The 16,896-nt window shown below is 43.7% G+C and overlaps 11 non-coding genes across 11 annotated transcripts; all 11 read left to right on the top strand.

Moving 5' to 3' along the window:
* Positions 1 to 48: 48 nt before the first annotated feature.
* TRNAG-UCC (transfer RNA glycine (anticodon UCC)) lies at positions 49 to 120 on the top strand. Its single transcript has one exon. It is a non-coding gene; the product is annotated as a tRNA-Gly (tRNA).
* Positions 121 to 1,653: 1,533 nt separating this feature from the next.
* TRNAG-CCC (transfer RNA glycine (anticodon CCC)) lies at positions 1,654 to 1,725 on the top strand. Its single transcript has one exon. It is a non-coding gene; the product is annotated as a tRNA-Gly (tRNA).
* Positions 1,726 to 3,247: 1,522 nt separating this feature from the next.
* Positions 3,248 to 3,319, top strand: TRNAG-UCC (transfer RNA glycine (anticodon UCC)). The gene has a single exon. It is a non-coding gene; the product is annotated as a tRNA-Gly (tRNA).
* Positions 3,320 to 4,852: 1,533 nt separating this feature from the next.
* Positions 4,853 to 4,924, top strand: TRNAG-CCC (transfer RNA glycine (anticodon CCC)). The gene has a single exon. It is a non-coding gene; the product is annotated as a tRNA-Gly (tRNA).
* A 1,522-nt stretch (positions 4,925 to 6,446) lies between these two features.
* Positions 6,447 to 6,518, top strand: TRNAG-UCC (transfer RNA glycine (anticodon UCC)). Its single transcript has one exon. It is a non-coding gene; the product is annotated as a tRNA-Gly (tRNA).
* Positions 6,519 to 8,051: 1,533 nt separating this feature from the next.
* On the top strand, positions 8,052 to 8,123 carry TRNAG-CCC (transfer RNA glycine (anticodon CCC)). The gene has a single exon. It is a non-coding gene; the product is annotated as a tRNA-Gly (tRNA).
* A 1,522-nt stretch (positions 8,124 to 9,645) lies between these two features.
* Positions 9,646 to 9,717, top strand: TRNAG-UCC (transfer RNA glycine (anticodon UCC)). The gene has a single exon. It is a non-coding gene; the product is annotated as a tRNA-Gly (tRNA).
* A 1,533-nt stretch (positions 9,718 to 11,250) lies between these two features.
* On the top strand, positions 11,251 to 11,322 carry TRNAG-CCC (transfer RNA glycine (anticodon CCC)). The gene has a single exon. It is a non-coding gene; the product is annotated as a tRNA-Gly (tRNA).
* Positions 11,323 to 12,824: 1,502 nt separating this feature from the next.
* TRNAG-UCC (transfer RNA glycine (anticodon UCC)) lies at positions 12,825 to 12,896 on the top strand. Its single transcript has one exon. It is a non-coding gene; the product is annotated as a tRNA-Gly (tRNA).
* A 1,533-nt stretch (positions 12,897 to 14,429) lies between these two features.
* On the top strand, positions 14,430 to 14,501 carry TRNAG-CCC (transfer RNA glycine (anticodon CCC)). Its single transcript has one exon. It is a non-coding gene; the product is annotated as a tRNA-Gly (tRNA).
* Positions 14,502 to 16,023: 1,522 nt separating this feature from the next.
* TRNAG-UCC (transfer RNA glycine (anticodon UCC)) lies at positions 16,024 to 16,095 on the top strand. Its single transcript has one exon. It is a non-coding gene; the product is annotated as a tRNA-Gly (tRNA).
* The last annotated feature ends 801 nt before the right edge of the window (positions 16,096 to 16,896 follow it).

Below are 16,896 nucleotides of genomic sequence, written 5' to 3'. Positions count from 1 at the left end.
TGAACTCAGGGTCCTAATGTTTAGAACCGAGAGCGCAAAGATCAGAGGGCGTTGGTGGTATAGTGGTGAGCATAGCTGCCTTCCAAGCAGTTGACCCGGGTTCGATTCCCGGCCAACGCAGTACAAATACTTATATATTCTGCAAGCAGGATATATTTTAAAGCAACATTTCACAAAATGGTAATATAATTAAGAGGTTAATCAGCCATTATATAAAAAATAAACAAATATGTAGGCAAGCATTTCGATCGCCCCTTCTGCTATATTCATTGTCCTAATATATGATAAGTTTCATAAAGCAGAGTCACCACTCACATGTACTGGTAAAAAAATATGTTACAGTGGGCAGACAATGAAAGGGCTGAGGCCCGACCAGACATTTTAACTCCAGCATCTCTATGTTAAAAAGCATTTCCTAGGCAATATTTAGCCTCTGAAAAAAATATGCAAGGTCCAGCAATAAATCTGGCAAAAGTCCCCAACATTTTGTGCATACTTGTGCCCTCACCTGAATGTAGCACCACCTTGTAGCCGTCGGAGGTAACTGCAGCTCACAAAATGTTTCATCAGAGGGCAAGTTTAGAGGAATCCAAAAGGCAGATGTCCATGGAAAGAGCCTCCGACTGCAGCAGGAAGTTTGGATGCTTCAAATTTGCATAGCTTCCAGTCCAACGTCCTCTCATGTACCGAACGCTCCCAAACGCTCTAAAGCCTTATACCGGCAAGCCCTCACCGGGTAGATCTCTGGCTCCCAGGAAAAGCCAAATACTGAGCATGCAAGCACTAGGATCACAGAGAGAGAGAGAGACAGAGAGCGTCGGAGAGCTGTTGTCTTGTTAAAGGCCTGAAACGGCTAGTGCCTAAGAGGGTCTGGACTTTCAGTTGTGACTGATTGTGAGAGGGGAAGATAAAGATTTTCTGCACCCAGCATGCCTTGCGATATACTTAGGCAAATGAGGTGAGAGCCCGACCAATCCCACGTCACTTCTCTGAATGCCTCCTCATCTGCATAAAGAGAACACTTTCACAAAGGAGCAGAGTGGCGCAGCGGAAGCGTGCTGGGCCCATAACCCAGAGGTCGATGGATCGAAACCATCCTCTGCTAATTTTGCTTGATTTTCCTTCCAAGGACCAAGCTGTCATTTCCACATAGCCAGAAAGGAAAAGTGCAAGCTTGTGCCAGCTATGTGAGAAAAGACTTCTCAACTATTCGTGTCTGTGTAATACAAGAGTGATCGTGAAAGGTACAACCCTGTACTTTGAAAGTAAAGACACACAATTATAACCATAAATGACTGACTGGTGGGAGCTTCACACAACTTTCTGGGCATGCTTTGAATTTCATTCTTCCCTTTTTGTTCTGCTCTTATCTATCTCCTGGGCATTTCATGGAATGTTCTCTTTCTCTTCCCTGCTTTGCTTCCCATGCTGCCTATATATGCTCATTTCTACTATTTGTACTGTTGCTTTTCATTTCTTCTCTTCTGCACAACTTTGTCCTTGGTTTCAATCCCCAGTTCCTTACCCTCTGCAAAAAACGTTCTACTGCTTCTCATGTTGGTATCTAAACCAAATGCACCATTGAAGCTGGTGCAAGATAGTCATTGATTTCTGCAACGTAATATTTAGAACCGAGAGCTAACACATCAGAGGGCGTTGGTGGTATAGTGGTGAGCATAGCTGCTTCCCAAGCAGTTGACCCGGGTTCGATTCCCGGCCAACGCACTGAAAATACTTATATATTCTGCAAGCAGGATATATTGTAATGCAACATGTCACAAAATGGAAATTTCACGAACAGATTAATCAGCCATATATAAAAAAATAAACAAATACATGGGCAAACATCTCAATCGCACCTTCTGCTACATACATTGTCCTAATATATGATAAGTTTCATAAAGCAGAGTCACAACACACATGTGCTGGTAATAAATTTGTTACAGTGGGCAAGCAATGGAAGGGCTGAGGCCCGACCAGACATTGTAACTCCAGCATCTCTATGTTAAAAAGCATTTCTAGGCAATATCTAGCCTCTGAAAAAATATGCAAGATCCACCGATAAATCTGGCAAAAGTCCCTAACATTTTGTGCATACTTGTGCTCTCACCTGAATGTAGCGCCACCTTGTAGCTGTCGAAGGAAACTGCTGCTCACAAAATGTTTTATCAGAAGGCAAGTTGAGAGGAATCCAAGAGTCAGATGTCCATGGAAAGAACCACTCACTGAAGCAGGAATGTTGGAGGCTTCATATTCGCATAGTTTCCTGTCCAACGTCCACTCACGTCCCGAACGCTCCCAAACGCTCAAAAGCCTCACACCGGGCAAGCCCTCACCGGGTATATCTCTGGCTCCAAGGTAAAGCCAAATCCTGAGCATGCTAGTGCTAGGATCACAGAGCGAGAGAGAGATGGTTCAAGAGCTACTGTCTTGATAAAGGCCTGAAACGGCTAGTGCCTAAGAGTGTCTGACTTTCAGTTATGACTGATTGTGAGAGGGGAAGATGAAGTTTTTCTGCACCCAGCATGCCTTGGGATATACTTATGCAAATGAGGTGAGAGCCAGACCAATCCCATGCTACTCTGCCTAATGCTCCTTATCTGCATAAAAAGAACACTTTCACAACGGAGCAGAGTGGCGCAGCGGAAGCGTGCTGGGCCCATAACCCAGAGGTCGATGGATCGAAACCATCCTCTGCTAATTTTGCTTGATTTTACTTCCAAGGACCAAGCTGTCATTTCCACGCTACCAGCAAGGAAAAGCGCAAGCTTGTGCCAGCTATGTGAGAAAAGACTTCTCAACTATCTGTGTCTGCTGAAATACAAGAGAGGGATCGTCAAAAGCTCCACACTGTACTTTGAAAGTAAAGGCACACAATAATAAGCATGAATGACTGGTGGGACCTTCAAACACTTTTATGTGGAGGCTTTGAATTTCATTCTTCCCTTTTTTGTTCTGCTCTTATCTATCTCCTGGGCATTTCATGGAATGTTCTCTATTTCTCTTCCCTGCTTTGCTTCCCATGCTGCCTCTATGTGTTCATATCTATTATTTGTATTGCTGCTTTCCATTCTTCTCTTCTGCACAGCTTTGTCCTTGGTTTCAATCCCAGTTCCTTACCTTCTACAAAAACTTTCTATTGCTTTTCATGTTGGTATCTAAACCAAATGCACCATTGAAGCTGGTGCATGATAGTCATTGAACTCAGGGTCCTAATGTTTAGAACCGAGAGCGCAAAGATCTGAGGGCGTTGGTGGTATAGTGGTGAGCATAGCTGCCTTCCAAGCAGTTGACCCGGGTTCGATTCCCGGCCAACGCAATACAAATACTTATATATTCTGCAAGCAGGATATATTTTAAAGCAACATTTCACAAAATGGTAATATAATTAAGAGGTTAATCAGCCATTATATAAAAAATAAACAAATATGTAGGCAAGCATTTCGATCGCCCCTTCTGCTATATTCATTGTCCTAATATATGATAAGTTTCATAAAGCAGTGTCACCACTCACATGTAGTGGTAAAAAAATATGTTACAGTGGGCAGACAATGAAAGGGCTGAGGCCCAACCAGACATTTTAACTCCAGCATCTCTATGTTAAAAAGCATTTCCTAGGCAATATTTAGCCTCTGAAAAAAATATGCAAGATCCAGCAATAAATCTGGCAAAAGTCCCCAACATTTTGTGCATACTTGTGCCCTCACCTGAATGTAGCACCACCTTGTAGCCGTCGGAGGTAACTGCAGCTCACAAAATGTTTCATCAGAGGGCAAGTTTAGAGGAATCCAAAAGGCAGATGTCCATGGAAAGAGCCTCCGACTGCAGCAGGAAGTTTGGATGCTTCAAATTTGCATAGCTTCCAGTCCAACGTCCTCTCATGTACCGAACGCTCCCAAACGCTCTAAAGCCTTATACCGGCAAGCCCTCACCGGGTAGATCTCTGGCTCCCAGGAAAAGCCAAATACTGAGCATGCAAGCACTAGGATCACAGAGAGAGAGAGAGACAGAGAGCGTCGGAGAGCTGTTGTCTTGTTAAAGGCCTGAAACGGCTAGTGCCTAAGAGGGTCTGGACTTTCAGTTGTGACTGATTGTGAGAGGGGAAGATAAAGATTTTCTGCACCCAGCATGCCTTGCGATATACTTAGGCAAATGAGGTGAGAGCCCGACCAATCCCACGTCACTTCTCTGAATGCCTCCTCATCTGCATAAAGAGAACACTTTCACAAAGGAGCAGAGTGGCGCAGCGGAAGCGTGCTGGGCCCATAACCCAGAGGTCGATGGATCGAAACCATCCTCTGCTAATTTTGCTTGATTTTCCTTCCAAGGACCAAGCTGTCATTTCCACATAGCCAGAAAGGAAAAGTGCAAGCTTGTGCCAGCTATGTGAGAAAAGACTTCTCAACTATTCGTGTCTGTGTAATACAAGAGTGATCGTGAAAGGTACAACCCTGTACTTTGAAAGTAAAGACACACAATTATAACCATAAATGACTGACTGGTGGGAGCTTCACACAACTTTCTGGGCATGCTTTGAATTTCATTCTTCCCTTTTTGTTCTGCTCTTATCTATCTCCTGGGCATTTCATGGAATGTTCTCTTTCTCTTCCCTGCTTTGCTTCCCATGCTGCCTATATATGCTCATTTCTACTATTTGTACTGTTGCTTTTCATTTCTTCTCTTCTGCACAACTTTGTCCTTGGTTTCAATCCCCAGTTCCTTACCCTCTGCAAAAAACGTTCTACTGCTTCTCATGTTGGTATCTAAACCAAATGCACCATTGAAGCTGGTGCAAGATAGTCATTGATTTCTGCAACGTAATATTTAGAACCGAGAGCTAACACATCAGAGGGCGTTGGTGGTATAGTGGTGAGCATAGCTGCTTCCCAAGCAGTTGACCCGGGTTCGATTCCCGGCCAACGCACTGAAAATACTTATATATTCTGCAAGCAGGATATATTGTAATGCAACATGTCACAAAATGGAAATTTCACGAACAGATTAATCAGCCATATATAAAAAAATAAACAAATACGTGGGCAAACATCTCAATCGCACCTTCTGCTACATACATTGTCCTAATATATGATAAGTTTCATAAAGCAGAGTCACAACACACATGTGCTGGTAATAAATTTGTTACAGTGGGCAAACAATGGAAGGGCTGAGGCCCGACCAGACATTGTAACTCCAGCATCTCTATGTTAAAAAGCATTTCTAGGCAATATCTAGCCTCTGAAAAAATATGCAAGATCCACCGATAAATCTGGCAAAAGTCCCTAACATTTTGTGCATACTTGTGCTCTCACCTGAATGTAGCGCCACCTTGTAGCTGTCGAAGGAAACTGCTGCTCACAAAATGTTTTATCAGAAGGCAAGTTGAGAGGAATCCAAGAGTCAGATGTCCATGGAAAGAACCACTCACTGAAGCAGGAATGTTGGAGGCTTCATATTCGCATAGTTTCCTGTCCAACGTCCACTCACGTCCCGAACGCTCCCAAACGCTCAAAAGCCTCACACCGGGCAAGCCCTCACCGGGTATATCTCTGGCTCCAAGGTAAAGCCAAATCCTGAGCATGCTAGTGCTAGGATCACAGAGCGAGAGAGAGATGGTTCAAGAGCTACTGTCTTGATAAAGGCCTGAAACGGCTAGTGCCTAAGAGTGTCTGACTTTCAGTTATGACTGATTGTGAGAGGGGAATATGAAGTTTTTCTGCACCCAGCATGCCTTGGGATATACTTATGCAAATGAGGTGAGAGCCAGACCAATCCCATGCTACTCTGCCTAATGCTCCTTATCTGCATAAAAAGAACACTTTCACAACGGAGCAGAGTGGCGCAGCGGAAGCGTGCTGGGCCCATAACCCAGAGGTCGATGGATCGAAACCATCCTCTGCTAATTTTGCTTGATTTTACTTCCAAGGACCAAGCTGTCATTTCCACGCTACCAGCAAGGAAAAGCGCAAGCTTGTGCCAGCTATGTGAGAAAAGACTTCTCAACTATCTGTGTCTGCTGAAATACAAGAGAGGGATCGTCAAAAGCTCCACACTGTACTTTGAAAGTAAAGGCACACAATAATAAGCATGAATGACTGGTGGGACCTTCAAACACTTTTATGTGGAGGCTTTGAATTTCATTCTTCCCTTTTTTGTTCTGCTCTTATCTATCTCCTGGGCATTTCATGGAATGTTCTCTATTTCTCTTCCCTGCTTTGCTTCCCATGCTGCCTCTATGTGTTCATATCTATTATTTGTATTGCTGCTTTCCATTCTTCTCTTCTGCACAGCGTTGTCCTTAGTTTCAATCCCAGTTCCTTACCCTCTACAAAAACTTTCTATTGCTTTTCATGTTGGTATCTAAACCAAATGCACCATTGAAGCTGGTGCATGATAGTCATTGAACTCAGGGTCCTAATGTTTAGAACCGAGAGCGCAAAGATCAGAGGGCGTTGGTGGTATAGTGGTGAGCATAGCTGCCTTCCAAGCAGTTGACCCGGGTTCGATTCCCGGCCAACGCAGTACAAATACTTATATATTCTGCAAGCAGGATATATTTTAAAGCAACATTTCACAAAATGGTAATATAATTAAGAGGTTAATCAGCCATTATATAAAAAATAAACAAATATGTAGGCAAGCATTTCGATCGCCCCTTCTGCTATATTCATTGTCCTAATATATGATAAGTTTCATAAAGCAGAGTCACCACTCACATGTACTGGTAAAAAAATATGTTACAGTGGGCAGACAATGAAAGGGCTGAGGCCCGACCAGACATTTTAACTCCAGCATCTCTATGTTAAAAAGCATTTCCTAGGCAATATTTAGCCTCTGAAAAAAATATGCAAGGTCCAGCAATAAATCTGGCAAAAGTCCCCAACATTTTGTGCATACTTGTGCCCTCACCTGAATGTAGCACCACCTTGTAGCCGTCGGAGGTAACTGCAGCTCACAAAATGTTTCATCAGAGGGCAAGTTTAGAGGAATCCAAAAGGCAGATGTCCATGGAAAGAGCCTCCGACTGCAGCAGGAAGTTTGGATGCTTCAAATTTGCATAGCTTCCAGTCCAACGTCCTCTCATGTACCGAACGCTCCCAAACGCTCTAAAGCCTTATACCGGCAAGCCCTCACCGGGTAGATCTCTGGCTCCCAGGAAAAGCCAAATACTGAGCATGCAAGCACTAGGATCACAGAGAGAGAGAGAGACAGAGAGCGTCGGAGAGCTGTTGTCTTGTTAAAGGCCTGAAACGGCTAGTGCCTAAGAGGGTCTGGACTTTCAGTTGTGACTGATTGTGAGAGGGGAAGATAAAGATTTTCTGCACCCAGCATGCCTTGCGATATACTTAGGCAAATGAGGTGAGAGCCCGACCAATCCCACGTCACTTCTCTGAATGCCTCCTCATCTGCATAAAGAGAACACTTTCACAAAGGAGCAGAGTGGCGCAGCGGAAGCGTGCTGGGCCCATAACCCAGAGGTCGATGGATCGAAACCATCCTCTGCTAATTTTGCTTGATTTTCCTTCCAAGGACCAAGCTGTCATTTCCACATAGCCAGAAAGGAAAAGTGCAAGCTTGTGCCAGCTATGTGAGAAAAGACTTCTCAACTATTCGTGTCTGTGTAATACAAGAGTGATCGTGAAAGGTACAACCCTGTACTTTGAAAGTAAAGACACACAATTATAACCATAAATGACTGACTGGTGGGAGCTTCACACAACTTTCTGGGCATGCTTTGAATTTCATTCTTCCCTTTTTGTTCTGCTCTTATCTATCTCCTGGGCATTTCATGGAATGTTCTCTTTCTCTTCCCTGCTTTGCTTCCCATGCTGCCTATATATGCTCATTTCTACTATTTGTACTGTTGCTTTTCATTTCTTCTCTTCTGCACAACTTTGTCCTTGGTTTCAATCCCCAGTTCCTTACCCTCTGCAAAAAACGTTCTACTGCTTCTCATGTTGGTATCTAAACCAAATGCACCATTGAAGCTGGTGCAAGATAGTCATTGATTTCTGCAACGTAATATTTAGAACCGAGAGCTAACACATCAGAGGGCGTTGGTGGTATAGTGGTGAGCATAGCTGCTTCCCAAGCAGTTGACCCGGGTTCGATTCCCGGCCAACGCACTGAAAATACTTATATATTCTGCAAGCAGGATATATTGTAATGCAACATGTCACAAAATGGAAATTTCACGAACAGATTAATCAGCCATATATAAAAAAATAAACAAATACATGGGCAAACATCTCAATCGCACCTTCTGCTACATACATTGTCCTAATATATGATAAGTTTCATAAAGCAGAGTCACAACACACATGTGCTGGTAATAAATTTGTTACAGTGGGCAAGCAATGGAAGGGCTGAGGCCCGACCAGACATTGTAACTCCAGCATCTCTATGTTAAAAAGCATTTCTAGGCAATATCTAGCCTCTGAAAAAATATGCAAGATCCACCGATAAATCTGGCAAAAGTCCCTAACATTTTGTGCATACTTGTGCTCTCACCTGAATGTAGCGCCACCTTGTAGCTGTCGAAGGAAACTGCTGCTCACAAAATGTTTTATCAGAAGGCAAGTTGAGAGGAATCCAAGAGTCAGATGTCCATGGAAAGAACCACTCACTGAAGCAGGAATGTTGGAGGCTTCATATTCGCATAGTTTCCTGTCCAACGTCCACTCACGTCCCGAACGCTCCCAAACGCTCAAAAGCCTCACACCGGGCAAGCCCTCACCGGGTATATCTCTGGCTCCAAGGTAAAGCCAAATCCTGAGCATGCTAGTGCTAGGATCACAGAGCGAGAGAGAGATGGTTCAAGAGCTACTGTCTTGATAAAGGCCTGAAACGGCTAGTGCCTAAGAGTGTCTGACTTTCAGTTATGACTGATTGTGAGAGGGGAATATGAAGTTTTTCTGCACCCAGCATGCCTTGGGATATACTTATGCAAATGAGGTGAGAGCCAGACCAATCCCATGCTACTCTGCCTAATGCTCCTTATCTGCATAAAAAGAACACTTTCACAACGGAGCAGAGTGGCGCAGCGGAAGCGTGCTGGGCCCATAACCCAGAGGTCGATGGATCGAAACCATCCTCTGCTAATTTTGCTTGATTTTACTTCCAAGGACCAAGCTGTCATTTCCACGCTACCAGCAAGGAAAAGCGCAAGCTTGTGCCAGCTATGTGAGAAAAGACTTCTCAACTATCTGTGTCTGCTGAAATACAAGAGAGGGATCGTCAAAAGCTCCACACTGTACTTTGAAAGTAAAGGCACACAATAATAAGCATGAATGACTGGTGGGACCTTCAAACACTTTTATGTGGAGGCTTTGAATTTCATTCTTCCCTTTTTTGTTCTGCTCTTATCTATCTCCTGGGCATTTCATGGAATGTTCTCTATTTCTCTTCCCTGCTTTGCTTCCCATGCTGCCTCTATGTGTTCATATCTATTATTTGTATTGCTGCTTTCCATTCTTCTCTTCTGCACAGCTTTGTCCTTAGTTTCAATCCCAGTTCCTTACCCTCTACAAAAACTTTCTATTGCTTTTCATGTTGGTATCTAAACCAAATGCACCATTGAAGCTGGTGCATGATAGTCATTGAACTCAGGGTCCTAATGTTTAGAACCGAGAGCGCAAAGATCAGAGGGCGTTGGTGGTATAGTGGTGAGCATAGCTGCCTTCCAAGCAGTTGACCCGGGTTCGATTCCCGGCCAACGCAGTACAAATACTTATATATTCTGCAAGCAGGATATATTTTAAAGCAACATTTCACAAAATGGTAATATAATTAAGAGGTTAATCAGCCATTATATAAAAAATAAACAAATATGTAGGCAAGCATTTCGATCGCCCCTTCTGCTATATTCATTGTCCTAATATATGATAAGTTTCATAAAGCAGAGTCACCACTCACATGTACTGGTAAAAAAATATGTTACAGTGGGCAGACAATGAAAGGGCTGAGGCCCGACCAGACATTTTAACTCCAGCATCTCTATGTTAAAAAGCATTTCCTAGGCAATATTTAGCCTCTGAAAAAAATATGCAAGGTCCAGCAATAAATCTGGCAAAAGTCCCCAACATTTTGTGCATACTTGTGCCCTCACCTGAATGTAGCACCACCTTGTAGCCGTCGGAGGTAACTGCAGCTCACAAAATGTTTCATCAGAGGGCAAGTTTAGAGGAATCCAAAAGGCAGATGTCCATGGAAAGAGCCTCCGACTGCAGCAGGAAGTTTGGATGCTTCAAATTTGCATAGCTTCCAGTCCAACGTCCTCTCATGTACCGAACGCTCCCAAACGCTCTAAAGCCTTATACCGGCAAGCCCTCACCGGGTAGATCTCTGGCTCCCAGGAAAAGCCAAATACTGAGCATGCAAGCACTAGGATCACAGAGAGAGAGAGAGACAGAGAGCGTCGGAGAGCTGTTGTCTTGTTAAAGGCCTGAAACGGCTAGTGCCTAAGAGGGTCTGGACTTTCAGTTGTGACTGATTGTGAGAGGGGAAGATAAAGATTTTCTGCACCCAGCATGCCTTGCGATATACTTAGGCAAATGAGGTGAGAGCCCGACCAATCCCACGTCACTTCTCTGAATGCCTCCTCATCTGCATAAAGAGAACACTTTCACAAAGGAGCAGAGTGGCGCAGCGGAAGCGTGCTGGGCCCATAACCCAGAGGTCGATGGATCGAAACCATCCTCTGCTAATTTTGCTTGATTTTCCTTCCAAGGACCAAGCTGTCATTTCCACATAGCCAGAAAGGAAAAGTGCAAGCTTGTGCCAGCTATGTGAGAAAAGACTTCTCAACTATTCGTGTCTGTGTAATACAAGAGTGATCGTGAAAGGTACAACCCTGTACTTTGAAAGTAAAGACACACAATTATAACCATAAATGACTGACTGGTGGGAGCTTCACACAACTTTCTGGGCATGCTTTGAATTTCATTCTTCCCTTTTTGTTCTGCTCTTATCTATCTCCTGGGCATTTCATGGAATGTTCTCTTTCTCTTCCCTGCTTTGCTTCCCATGCTGCCTATATATGCTCATTTCTACTATTTGTACTGTTGCTTTTCATTTCTTCTCTTCTGCACAACTTTGTCCTTGGTTTCAATCCCCAGTTCCTTACCCTCTGCAAAAAACGTTCTACTGCTTCTCATGTTGGTATCTAAACCAAATGCACCATTGAAGCTGGTGCAAGATAGTCATTGATTTCTGCAACGTAATATTTAGAACCGAGAGCTAACACATCAGAGGGCGTTGGTGGTATAGTGGTGAGCATAGCTGCTTCCCAAGCAGTTGACCCGGGTTCGATTCCCGGCCAACGCACTGAAAATACTTATATATTCTGCAAGCAGGATATATTGTAATGCAACATGTCACAAAATGGAAATTTCACGAACAGATTAATCAGCCATATATAAAAAAATAAACAAATACGTGGGCAAACATCTCAATCGCACCTTCTGCTACATACATTGTCCTAATATATGATAAGTTTCATAAAGCAGAGTCACAACACACATGTGCTGGTAATAAATTTGTTACAGTGGGCAAACAATGGAAGGGCTGAGGCCCGACCAGACATTGTAACTCCAGCATCTCTATGTTAAAAAGCATTTCTAGGCAATATCTAGCCTCTGAAAAAAATATGCAAGATCCACCGATAAATCTGGCAAAAGTCCCTAACATTTTGTGCATACTTGTGCTCTCACCTGAATGTAGCGCCACCTTGTAGCTGTCGAAGGAAACTGCTGCTCACAAAATGTTTTATCAGAAGGCAAGTTGAGAGGAATCCAAGAGTCAGATGTCCATGGAAAGAACCACTCACTGAAGCAGGAATGTTGGAGGCTTCATATTCGCATAGTTTCCTGTCCAACGTCCACAACGCTCCCAAACGCTCAAAAGCCTCGCCCTCACCGGGTATATCTCTGGCTCCAAGGTAAAGCCAAATCCTGAGCATGCTAGTGCTAGGATCACAGAGCGAGAGAGAGATGGTTCAAGAGCTACTGTCTTGATAAAGGCCTGAAACGGCTAGTGCCTAAGAGTGTCTGACTTTCAGTTATGACTGATTGTGAGAGGGGAAGATGAAGTTTTTCTGCACCCAGCATGCCTTGGGATATACTTATGCAAATGAGGTGAGAGCCAGACCAATCCCATGCTACTCTGCCTAATGCTCCTTATCTGCATAAAAAGAACACTTTCACAACGGAGCAGAGTGGCGCAGCGGAAGCGTGCTGGGCCCATAACCCAGAGGTCGATGGATCGAAACCATCCTCTGCTAATTTTGCTTGATTTTACTTCCAAGGACCAAGCTGTCATTTCCACGCTACCAGCAAGGAAAAGCGCAAGCTTGTGCCAGCTATGTGAGAAAAGACTTCTCAACTATCTGTGTCTGCTGAAATACAAGAGAGGGATCGTCAAAGGCTCCACACTGTACTTTGAAAGTAAAGGCACACAATAATAAGCATGAATGACTGGTGGGACCTTCAAACACTTTTATGTGGAGGCTTTGAATTTCATTCTTCCCTTTTTTGTTCTGCTCTTATCTATCTCCTGGGCATTTCATGGAATGTTCTCTATTTCTCTTCCCTGCTTTGCTTCCCATGCTGCCTCTATGTGTTCATATCTATTATTTGTATTGCTGCTTTCCATTCTTCTCTTCTGCACAGCTTTGTCCTTGGTTTCAATCCCAGTTCCTTAACCTCTACAAAAACTTTCTATTGCTTTTCATGTTGGTATCTAAACCAAATGCACCATTGAAGCTGGTGCATGATAGTCATTGAACTCAGGGTCCTAATGTTTAGAACCGAGAGCGCAAAGATCAGAGGGCGTTGGTGGTATAGTGGTGAGCATAGCTGCCTTCCAAGCAGTTGACCCGGGTTCGATTCCCGGCCAACGCAGTACAAATACTTATATATTCTGCAAGCAGGATATATTTTAAAGCAACATTTCACAAAATGGTAATATAATTAAGAGGTTAATCAGCCATTATATAAAAAATAAACAAATATGTAGGCAAGCATTTCGATCGCCCCTTCTGCTATATTCATTGTCCTAATATAAGATAAGTTTCATAAAGCAGAGTCACCACTCACATGTAGTGGTAAAAAAATATGTTACAGTGGGCAGACAATGAAAGGGCTGAGGCCCAACCAGACATTTTAACTCCAGCATCTCTATGTTAAAAAGCATTTCCTAGGCAATATTTAGCCTCTGAAAAAAATATGCAAGATCCAGCAATAAATCTGGCAAAAGTCCCCAACATTTTGTGCATACTTGTGCCCTCACCTGAATGTAGCACCACCTTGTAGCCGTCGGAGGTAACTGCAGCTCACAAAATGTTTCATCAGAGGGCAAGTTTAGAGGAATCCAAAAGGCAGATGTCCATGGAAAGAGCCTCCGACTGCAGCAGGAAGTTTGGATGCTTCAAATTTGCATAGCTTCCAGTCCAACGTCCTCTCATGTACCGAACGCTCCCAAACGCTCTAAAGCCTTATACCGGCAAGCCCTCACCGGGTAGATCTCTGGCTCCCAGGAAAAGCCAAATACTGAGCATGCAAGCACTAGGATCACAGAGAGAGAGAGAGACAGAGAGCGTCGGAGAGCTGTTGTCTTGTTAAAGGCCTGAAACGGCTAGTGCCTAAGAGGGTCTGGACTTTCAGTTGTGACTGATTGTGAGAGGGGAAGATAAAGATTTTCTGCACCCAGCATGCCTTGCGATATACTTAGGCAAATGAGGTGAGAGCCCGACCAATCCCACGTCACTTCTCTGAATGCCTCCTCATCTGCATAAAGAGAACACTTTCACAAAGGAGCAGAGTGGCGCAGCGGAAGCGTGCTGGGCCCATAACCCAGAGGTCGATGGATCGAAACCATCCTCTGCTAATTTTGCTTGATTTTCCTTCCAAGGACCAAGCTGTCATTTCCACATAGCCAGAAAGGAAAAGTGCAAGCTTGTGCCAGCTATGTGAGAAAAGACTTCTCAACTATTCGTGTCTGTGTAATACAAGAGTGATCGTGAAAGGTACAACCCTGTACTTTGAAAGTAAAGACACACAATTATAACCATAAATGACTGACTGGTGGGAGCTTCACACAACTTTCTGGGCATGCTTTGAATTTCATTCTTCCCTTTTTGTTCTGCTCTTATCTATCTCCTGGGCATTTCATGGAATGTTCTCTTTCTCTTCCCTGCTTTGCTTCCCATGCTGCCTATATATGCTCATTTCTACTATTTGTACTGTTGCTTTTCATTTCTTCTCTTCTGCACAACTTTGTCCTTGGTTTCAATCCCCAGTTCCTTACCCTCTGCAAAAAACGTTCTACTGCTTCTCATGTTGGTATCTAAACCAAATGCACCATTGAAGCTGGTGCAAGATAGTCATTGATTTCTGCAACGTAATATTTAGAACCGAGAGCTAACACATCAGAGGGCGTTGGTGGTATAGTGGTGAGCATAGCTGCTTCCCAAGCAGTTGACCCGGGTTCGATTCCCGGCCAACGCACTGAAAATACTTATATATTCTGCAAGCAGGATATATTGTAATGCAACATGTCACAAAATGGAAATTTCACGAACAGATTAATCAGCCATATATAAAAAAATAAACAAATACGTGGGCAAACATCTCAATCGCACCTTCTGCTACATACATTGTCCTAATATATGATAAGTTTCATAAAGCAGAGTCACAACACACATGTGCTGGTAATAAATTTGTTACAGTGGGCAAACAATGGAAGGGCTGAGGCCCGACCAGACATTGTAACTCCAGCATCTCTATGTTAAAAAGCATTTCTAGGCAATATCTAGCCTCTGAAAAAATATGCAAGATCCACCGATAAATCTGGCAAAAGTCCCTAACATTTTGTGCATACTTGTGCTCTCACCTGAATGTAGCGCCACCTTGTAGCTGTCGAAGGAAACTGCTGCTCACAAAATGTTTTATCAGAAGGCAAGTTGAGAGGAATCCAAGAGTCAGATGTCCATGGAAAGAACCACTCACTGAAGCAGGAATGTTGGAGGCTTCATATTCGCATAGTTTCCTGTCCAACGTCCACTCACGTCCCGAACGCTCCCAAACGCTCAAAAGCCTCACACCGGGCAAGCCCTCACCGGGTATATCTCTGGCTCCAAGGTAAAGCCAAATCCTGAGCATGCTAGTGCTAGGATCACAGAGCGAGAGAGAGATGGTTCAAGAGCTACTGTCTTGATAAAGGCCTGAAACGGCTAGTGCCTAAGAGTGTCTGACTTTCAGTTATGACTGATTGTGAGAGGGGAATATGAAGTTTTTCTGCACCCAGCATGCCTTGGGATATACTTATGCAAATGAGGTGAGAGCCAGACCAATCCCATGCTACTCTGCCTAATGCTCCTTATCTGCATAAAAAGAACACTTTCACAACGGAGCAGAGTGGCGCAGCGGAAGCGTGCTGGGCCCATAACCCAGAGGTCGATGGATCGAAACCATCCTCTGCTAATTTTGCTTGATTTTACTTCCAAGGACCAAGCTGTCATTTCCACGCTACCAGCAAGGAAAAGCGCAAGCTTGTGCCAGCTATGTGAGAAAAGACTTCTCAACTATCTGTGTCTGCTGAAATACAAGAGAGGGATCGTCAAAAGCTCCACACTGTACTTTGAAAGTAAAGGCACACAATAATAAGCATGAATGACTGGTGGGACCTTCAAACACTTTTATGTGGAGGCTTTGAATTTCATTCTTCCCTTTTTTGTTCTGCTCTTATCTATCTCCTGGGCATTTCATGGAATGTTCTCTATTTCTCTTCCCTGCTTTGCTTCCCATGCTGCCTCTATGTGTTCATATCTATTATTTGTATTGCTGCTTTCCATTCTTCTCTTCTGCACAGCTTTGTCCTTAGTTTCAATCCCAGTTCCTTACCCTCTACAAAAACTTTCTATTGCTTTTCATGTTGGTATCTAAACCAAATGCACCATTGAAGCTGGTGCATGATAGTCATTGAACTCAGGGTCCTAATGTTTAGAACCGAGAGCGCAAAGATCAGAGGGCGTTGGTGGTATAGTGGTGAGCATAGCTGCCTTCCAAGCAGTTGACCCGGGTTCGATTCCCGGCCAACGCAGTACAAATACTTATATATTCTGCAAGCAGGATATATTTTAAAGCAACATTTCACAAAATGGTAATATAATTAAGAGGTTAATCAGCCATTATATAAAAAATAAACAAATATGTAGGCAAGCATTTCGATCGCCCCTTCTGCTATATTCATTGTCCTAATATATGATAAGTTTCATAAAGCAGAGTCACCACTCACATGTACTGGTAAAAAAATATGTTACAGTGGGCAGACAATGAAAGGGCTGAGGCCCGACCAGACATTTTAACTCCAGCATCTCTATGTTAAAAAGCATTTCCTAGGCAATATTTAGCCTCTGAAAAAAATATGCAAGGTCCAGCAATAAATCTGGCAAAAGTCCCCAACATTTTGTGCATACTTGTGCCCTCACCTGAATGTAGCACCACCTTGTAGCCGTCGGAGGTAACTGCAGCTCACAAAATGTTTCATCAGAGGGCAAGTTTAGAGGAATCCAAAAGGCAGATGTCCATGGAAAGAGCCTCCGACTGCAGCAGGAAGTTTGGATGCTTCAAATTTGCATAGCTTCCAGTCCAACGTCCTCTCATGTACCGAACGCTCCCAAACGCTCTAAAGCCTTATACCGGCAAGCCCTCACCGGGTAGATCTCTGGCTCCCAGGAAAAGCCAAATACTGAGCATGCAAGCACTAGGATCACAGAGAGAGAGAGAGACAGAGAGCGTCGGAGAGCTGTTGTCTTGTTAAAGGCCTGAAACGGCTAGTGCCTAAGAGGGTCTGGACTTTCAGTTGTGACTGATTGTGAGAGGGGAAGATAAAGATTTTCTG

Source organism: Lissotriton vulgaris, chromosome 9 (genome assembly GCF_964263255.1).
Source record: "Lissotriton vulgaris chromosome 9, aLisVul1.2, whole genome shotgun sequence".
Classification (NCBI taxonomy): Eukaryota; Metazoa; Chordata; class Amphibia; order Caudata; family Salamandridae; genus Lissotriton; species Lissotriton vulgaris.
This window is presented reverse-complemented; position numbering and strand designations above follow the sequence as displayed.